This window comes from Coturnix japonica, chromosome 1, assembly GCF_054131305.1.
Source record: "Coturnix japonica strain WE chromosome 1, WE-NBRP24, whole genome shotgun sequence".
NCBI lineage: Eukaryota > Metazoa > Chordata > Aves > Galliformes > Phasianidae > Coturnix > Coturnix japonica.
Genome location: NC_140663.1, coordinates 100,445,665 through 100,451,664, shown reverse-complemented (window position 1 = coordinate 100,451,664; position 6,000 = coordinate 100,445,665).

Below are 6,000 nucleotides of genomic sequence, written 5' to 3'. Positions count from 1 at the left end.
CTGGGTACAATATTCTGTTCAGGCTCTGGAGATAACCGGAGGACTTCAGTCCGGAAAGCTGTCTTATGAAAGCAATAAATTCCCTTTGGGAAGGAAAGAAAGAAAACACACGTGATGCTAATGGAGGTGCCACTACCTTTTGCCAGTGCAAAGTAAAACCAAATCCATCTGAGCTTTGCTCATGGAATATTCCTTGAGGTTGCTGTGTTTACCAGAAGTGTGCTGTTGGAGGGGGAGGTGGCTGTAAAAGGGCCTTGGGAGGATTTCCAGCCTTTAGCCTTCCCCAGAGAAACAAAGTGATAACGAACAGAGCCAGGCTGCCTACCTCTGGGGCAGCATTTCTGTGAGAGTGGCAAGTGGGCTTCCCTTTGGCTGAATAGGAGCTGCTCTGGACCTCTGGGGTCGGTTAGGGGCTGAAGCCATGGGCATGAGAAGGCTTTGGGCTCTGGTCCTGTCCCCTGACACTGCCATCCCCATCTGCTTGCCCCAGGTCATGCCCTCAGAGGCTGGGGAGGGAGCATGAAGGTGGTGAGTATGGTGACACAGCTTAGGCCCAGCCATAAGGAAGGAGGAAGGATGAGGTCAGGATAAGAGTGCAGACGACTTGAGGGTGCAGGTGGCTGAATCCCACTTTTTGAACAACCTGAATCAGAATTCTTATTGCTGGAAAGAACCCTCAAAGGCCATCTAGTCCAGCTCCCCTGCAATGAATAGGGACATCCACAGCTAGATCAGGTTGCCCAGAGCCTGAACCTGGGATTCAGCCATCTTTGTGCCGGACCTGAATGCCTGCCCAGAGGCTGTGGGCCGGCTGCTGGGCCCAAGGCCAGCTCAAACGTGCTTGTGCCCTCAGGGCTGGCCCTTGCTTCCCTCAGAGCCAGCAGGGAATGTGGGAGAACACATGGCTAAGCCCAGCTGCTGCTTTACTCCATGCTGAGCAGGATGGGTTGCTCACTGCTATTGCTGGAGGGCAGTGAGGGACCTGAGCAACAGCGTGGCCATGAGAAGAAGAGCCTGTTCTTCCCTCTGTGAGGGAAATTCACTTGTGGCCTGTGCACTCCTGTGTTATTCTTTAGAAAACAGTATGTAGAAATCCATGCACAAGTGCTGTACACACTGCAGGGTGCACTGTTCTTTCAGTAGCTAACAATATGTCACAGCTTCTTCTAACAGATGAATGTTCTTTCACACACAGGCCCACTCGCAGGCTTTGGAAAGCAGCCTCCTCTGTTGGTGGCAACCAGCTGGATCTGTATAACCAATTGCCCTGTGCCTCTCTGTGCAGACCACATCAGAAGTCCATGCATGGTATAACATGTGACAGATACTTCACGGTCTATGATTCTATATTAGGTGATAAGCATGACCAGCAGGGCAAGGGAGGTGATGCTGCCCCTCTGCTTTGTGCTGGTGAGACCTCACCTGGAGTACTGCCTCCAGATGTCAGTACAGGAAAGACATAGGCCTGTTGGAGCACGTCCAGAGGAGGGCCACAAAAATGATTCAAGGGATGGAACACTTCCCTACGAGGACAGGCTGAGAGAGCTGAGACTGTTCAGTCTGGAGCAGAGAACACTCCGAATGCTCGCTATGTCTCGCTCCCTTTTTATGGCTGGCTGGTTCTCACCAGTCACTGTTTCCTGACCTAGGGACAACGCAGTTCATCAGCAGGATCCTGTGACGCCAAAGCTGCAATGTATCCACTCTGATAAAATACAGGGTGGTGCAAGTCTGCTGTAGCACAGCTTCAGTTTTGTGTTTCACCCTTGTTTCTTTTTTTAGCTCAATAGATTTTTATTGCATTCATCCTCTGTCCGGTTCCCTGCAGTAAAATGACAGGGATAGCAGTGCCGACCCCATCCAGCTTCCCATGAGTGACTTCTTCCTCCGTTCTCAGCTGGGCACAGACAAAGCACAAAACCTATGTCAAGAAGCTCAAGTTGGGTGACTTTTAAAAAACAAACTTGATCCAAAAAAGACCTATACAGATATCTGCTTCATTTTAGGCTGAAAAAATCTCCTTTCAGTTCAGTAACTGACGAACCTTATATTTTTACAGGGCTTCAAGCACATGCTGCTTCAGAGGGCGGCCAGGGAGAGGTGCCTGGGTTATTCTGTAACTGCAGTGCCCAGCAAACACATCCCTTACCGGGGTTAGGCCTATTTGCAGCTTCTTTATGAGAGATCTACATGATCTACGTCATATCAGATAGCCCACGAGATTCTTCTACAACGGATTACCTCTGGCAATGTTTTCCAGAGATTTCCTTTACTGCAAAAAGACCAAAGGTAATGCCATTCCCGTGCTAATAACTAAAAGACCAGTCTGGGTCTTGGAAAAGGCTCCATGATAAGCATTCCTATAGGGTTACTCGTTACTCTAGCTCGACTGTAGCAGTGTAGCTTCCTCCACCACTGTGTTGTGGGGAGCAGGGCACAGTGGTGAGAAGCAGAAAGGAAAGGGGGGACCTAACAGCCACAAGGGAGGGATTCTCTCTCTTCTAGGAGATCCGCACCCAGATAATCTCTCACAATGGCCCCAACCAGAGTTTGGGAATCACTGTAGAGCTGAACACATTTACTGCTCTCAGGTGACTTACTAGTAAAGCTGTTGGTCAGGAACAGAGAGGTGTAGGGCTGGAGGCTGCATAAAGACTAACCCGGGTTCCAGGGTTAGTGGCATGTCTTTTCTGTCATTGCTAATGCCTGATTCAGCAAGGTACACGCTGACTAGACCTGAATTGAAGCAGCAGTCTTAGACATGAAAAGAGAATCAGAAACCACATTCAGAACTGACCACAACATTGCTGGGGGCTAAGCTGCAATCGCTTCTGAAGATAAGTATGAATTAAAACACAATAAATCATTTATCTTTTTTATGCCCCAATCATTTATGATTAGAGAGTAATCAGATGCTGGGCATAATTAGGCGTGGGGTGGGACCCAATCAGCACCATCTCCACAGAGCGCTCTGCTGCCGCTCATTGGTGTTCACTATCACAGGGCACATATAAGCTCGGAGCTGGAGCACAGTGAGAGCACTCGGACAGTACGCTGGAGGTGGTGAGTATGGTTTATCTCTTACTGAGTATGCTTCTTTTATAATGGTGAAATGCATGGGAGCCATGCGTACTAGCCAGGTCGCTGTTACCACAAAAAAGACTTGATAGGAGCATTCTGGTAGCCTCTGCTTCTGAGCCCGATCAGAGTTTAACTCTGACCCAGGGAGTGTCTGCGCTTTCAGCAAGCTCTGAGTAAGTCCGCAAAGCAGGGAGGCTCTGTCTTTACGCCACATGGCCAGCTGGGTAATGGAGCAGGCTGTCTGCAGAGCCTGTGCAGTCTCCATCCTTGGAGGTCTACAAGACCCAAGAGGACCCAGTGCTTGAACCTGTGTGAGCAGGAGGCCGAGCTGGGAACCTCCCGAGGTCCCTTCCAAGAAAAGCAAGACATTTTCAGTTTCCTTTGAGCAGAGAAAGTTCACATAGATTCTGCTGCCGTGTTCCCACTCTCCCTCAAACCACTTTGAAGTATCTCAGCCTTCTTCTTGTTGAAGTTATCAACGCAGTCTGATAACTTAATAAACACAATCTTTTATCTGCAAAGTACTCTATAAATATTAGCCTACGATCTTTGACACATTATTTCAGTAAGTGGCAGCCGCTGAATGTTACCGTGCCCTGCCTCTTGGATTGTTTCCAACTCCAATGGATATTTCCATTATCTCTTGCACATTCTATCCTGGCTTCTTTAATTGGATGTATTGCACTCTGAAGAGACTTGGGGGCTGTTACGAGACACCTACAACAGGACATGTTTGACAGCGGATCAAACAATAGCTGAAGCTTCAGATAGGAGTTAGGGATGTAGGTAAGATTTCTGGCAAACAAGAGAGGACGTTGCTCTGCTTTGTGATGGAAGGTGACTTGAAACCACTTTGAAAGCAGTGCGGGGAGATGTTTGCATTGGATATTGCTCTTCTCAGCACTGCTCAGCTTGCAGACCTTTCACAGAGGTCCCAACCCCCTCCCTGTCCACGCTTCTCAACCAAGCAAGCACGTTGGCAGGATCAAACTGCTGAACTTATCAGCAGAACAGTGGCTCCTTGGTGTTGTGTCAGGCCTTAGAGAGATAGAGGGAAGGTCAAGCTTCAGGTTGTCTGCAGTCTTGCATAGATGCTATTGAGCTTCCTATGCTTCAAGCTTCAGTTTCAATTTCAGAACTACGGTGGTTTTGGCTGCATCTGAATTTCAGTATACTAATTCAGACTCTGGGCACAGCTGGGCAGAGATTTTGGAATGATTGTAGCTTGGCAGGATATCTGTTCTACAGCACTGCATGAGGAATTAACCAGCTTTGGGGAAGATAAGTGATGAATCCTCCATCAGTAAGGAATGTAGATGTTGTCATAGTCAAGGGGCAGGTTTTGGTACTCTGCTCTCTGGACATCTAGGAAATACATCCAACTCTAGGTGACAGAATAAATGGAAATCCCATTCCTTGTGTTTTCTTTTGGGATGTTAAGGGACCTGAACATAACGAGCCAAACGTGATCTTAGTTTAAATGTAATGTGGTTCTGTACTTGGCATCTCAGCACAACGTGTAGTCTCTGAGGCTCAGTTGTAGGGCAGGCTTGGCTGCTTTTGGCAGAGATACCCTGAGGCTTGTGGCACTTCTTGACAGTGGTAAGGAGCTCAGAGTCTACAGGTCTAAGGGGGCATCTGAGGAGGTCACCTGCTTTGGCCTGGGGCACTTACATCCAGATGGGTGATATTATGAATGACATTGTCTCCTCACATGATTAGGTGAAGCATAAAGTCTCTGGGACCACCCACTTAAACTGAATGTGCAAACCTGATGCACACCTGGACGGAGGGAGGCAGTGGCAGCAGGTCCTCTCTGGTGATCCTTACAGCTCAATGTCAGCCCATGGCTGTGCTCAGCTGCCTCAAGGGCAAAGAGGCACAAGTCGAAGCCAGGCCAGACTGGCAGGTAGCTAAGGAATTGCACTGGAGCCTGGTCAAGGAGAGCCCAGCTCCAGGAAGGGTCTGCACTGGGGCATTTAGGCACGCAAGAAACCTGTGTGGACCAGCCTCTGCATAGGTCAGGTCCAGGCTGGAGCTGGAGCTTGGCTTTCTGTGGTGCAAGACTGGTCACTGTAAGCACCCCTATGTAACAGAGCTCAATGGCCTGATGGAGGGTTGGCTGGTGTGTCTCTAGGGAAGGATTTAAGGGTGACCTAGAGACAATGCCTGAAGCTCTGCCATGAGCTCCTCTCATGAAGACATCACCCATGGCCAGAAGGCAGCATTTCTCTTCCAAGTGACCCCTCAAATCTCCTGTCCTTGACTCTCTGAGAGGTGGGCCCAGCTGATGGGCCTGCTGGAATGGAGACAGGTCTATGCTAAATCTGGTTAGCCACTGCACAACCTCTTGCAGGCCGGCACTCACCAAGGCCAGGAGATCAGCATCCACAAAGAGGGTGAAAGAAGAAACCCTCATACTGTTTTGTAGTGGCTAAAAGCTCCAGCCTTTCCTATGTTTCTGCCCTACAACAGAATGGTGAAGATGGACATAAAAGGAAAAAAAAAATCTAGTAAAATCTTCCTTCCAATGTTTTAGTTGGTAAACAGTGATAAGCAGTTTATCTGTGCTTTACCCACAAATGACTTTTGCTCTGTCTCAGTTAATGCATTGGGTAAATAAGGATTTGCTTGGGGAGACATTCTCAAGGCTGACCCAAATCCTAGCTTGCAAGAAAATGGATTTTTTTTTCCCTTTAATCTCTCCTAAGAAGCAACAGGTTTGATGGTGGTTTGGTATAGTGCAGAGAAACAAAGTTTGCATGGAGAGTTTTCATCAGCCCATCTGCATGGTCCAGGTCATTTTGGCCTGATTGCCCTGCATGCTCATGGCTTCTTGCTGCCTTTTTGGGCTGCAGTAGGAGCCACCAGGCTGCCTTAGGAAGAGGAGTGGCTGCTCAGCAACTGGCTGCAGGGTGC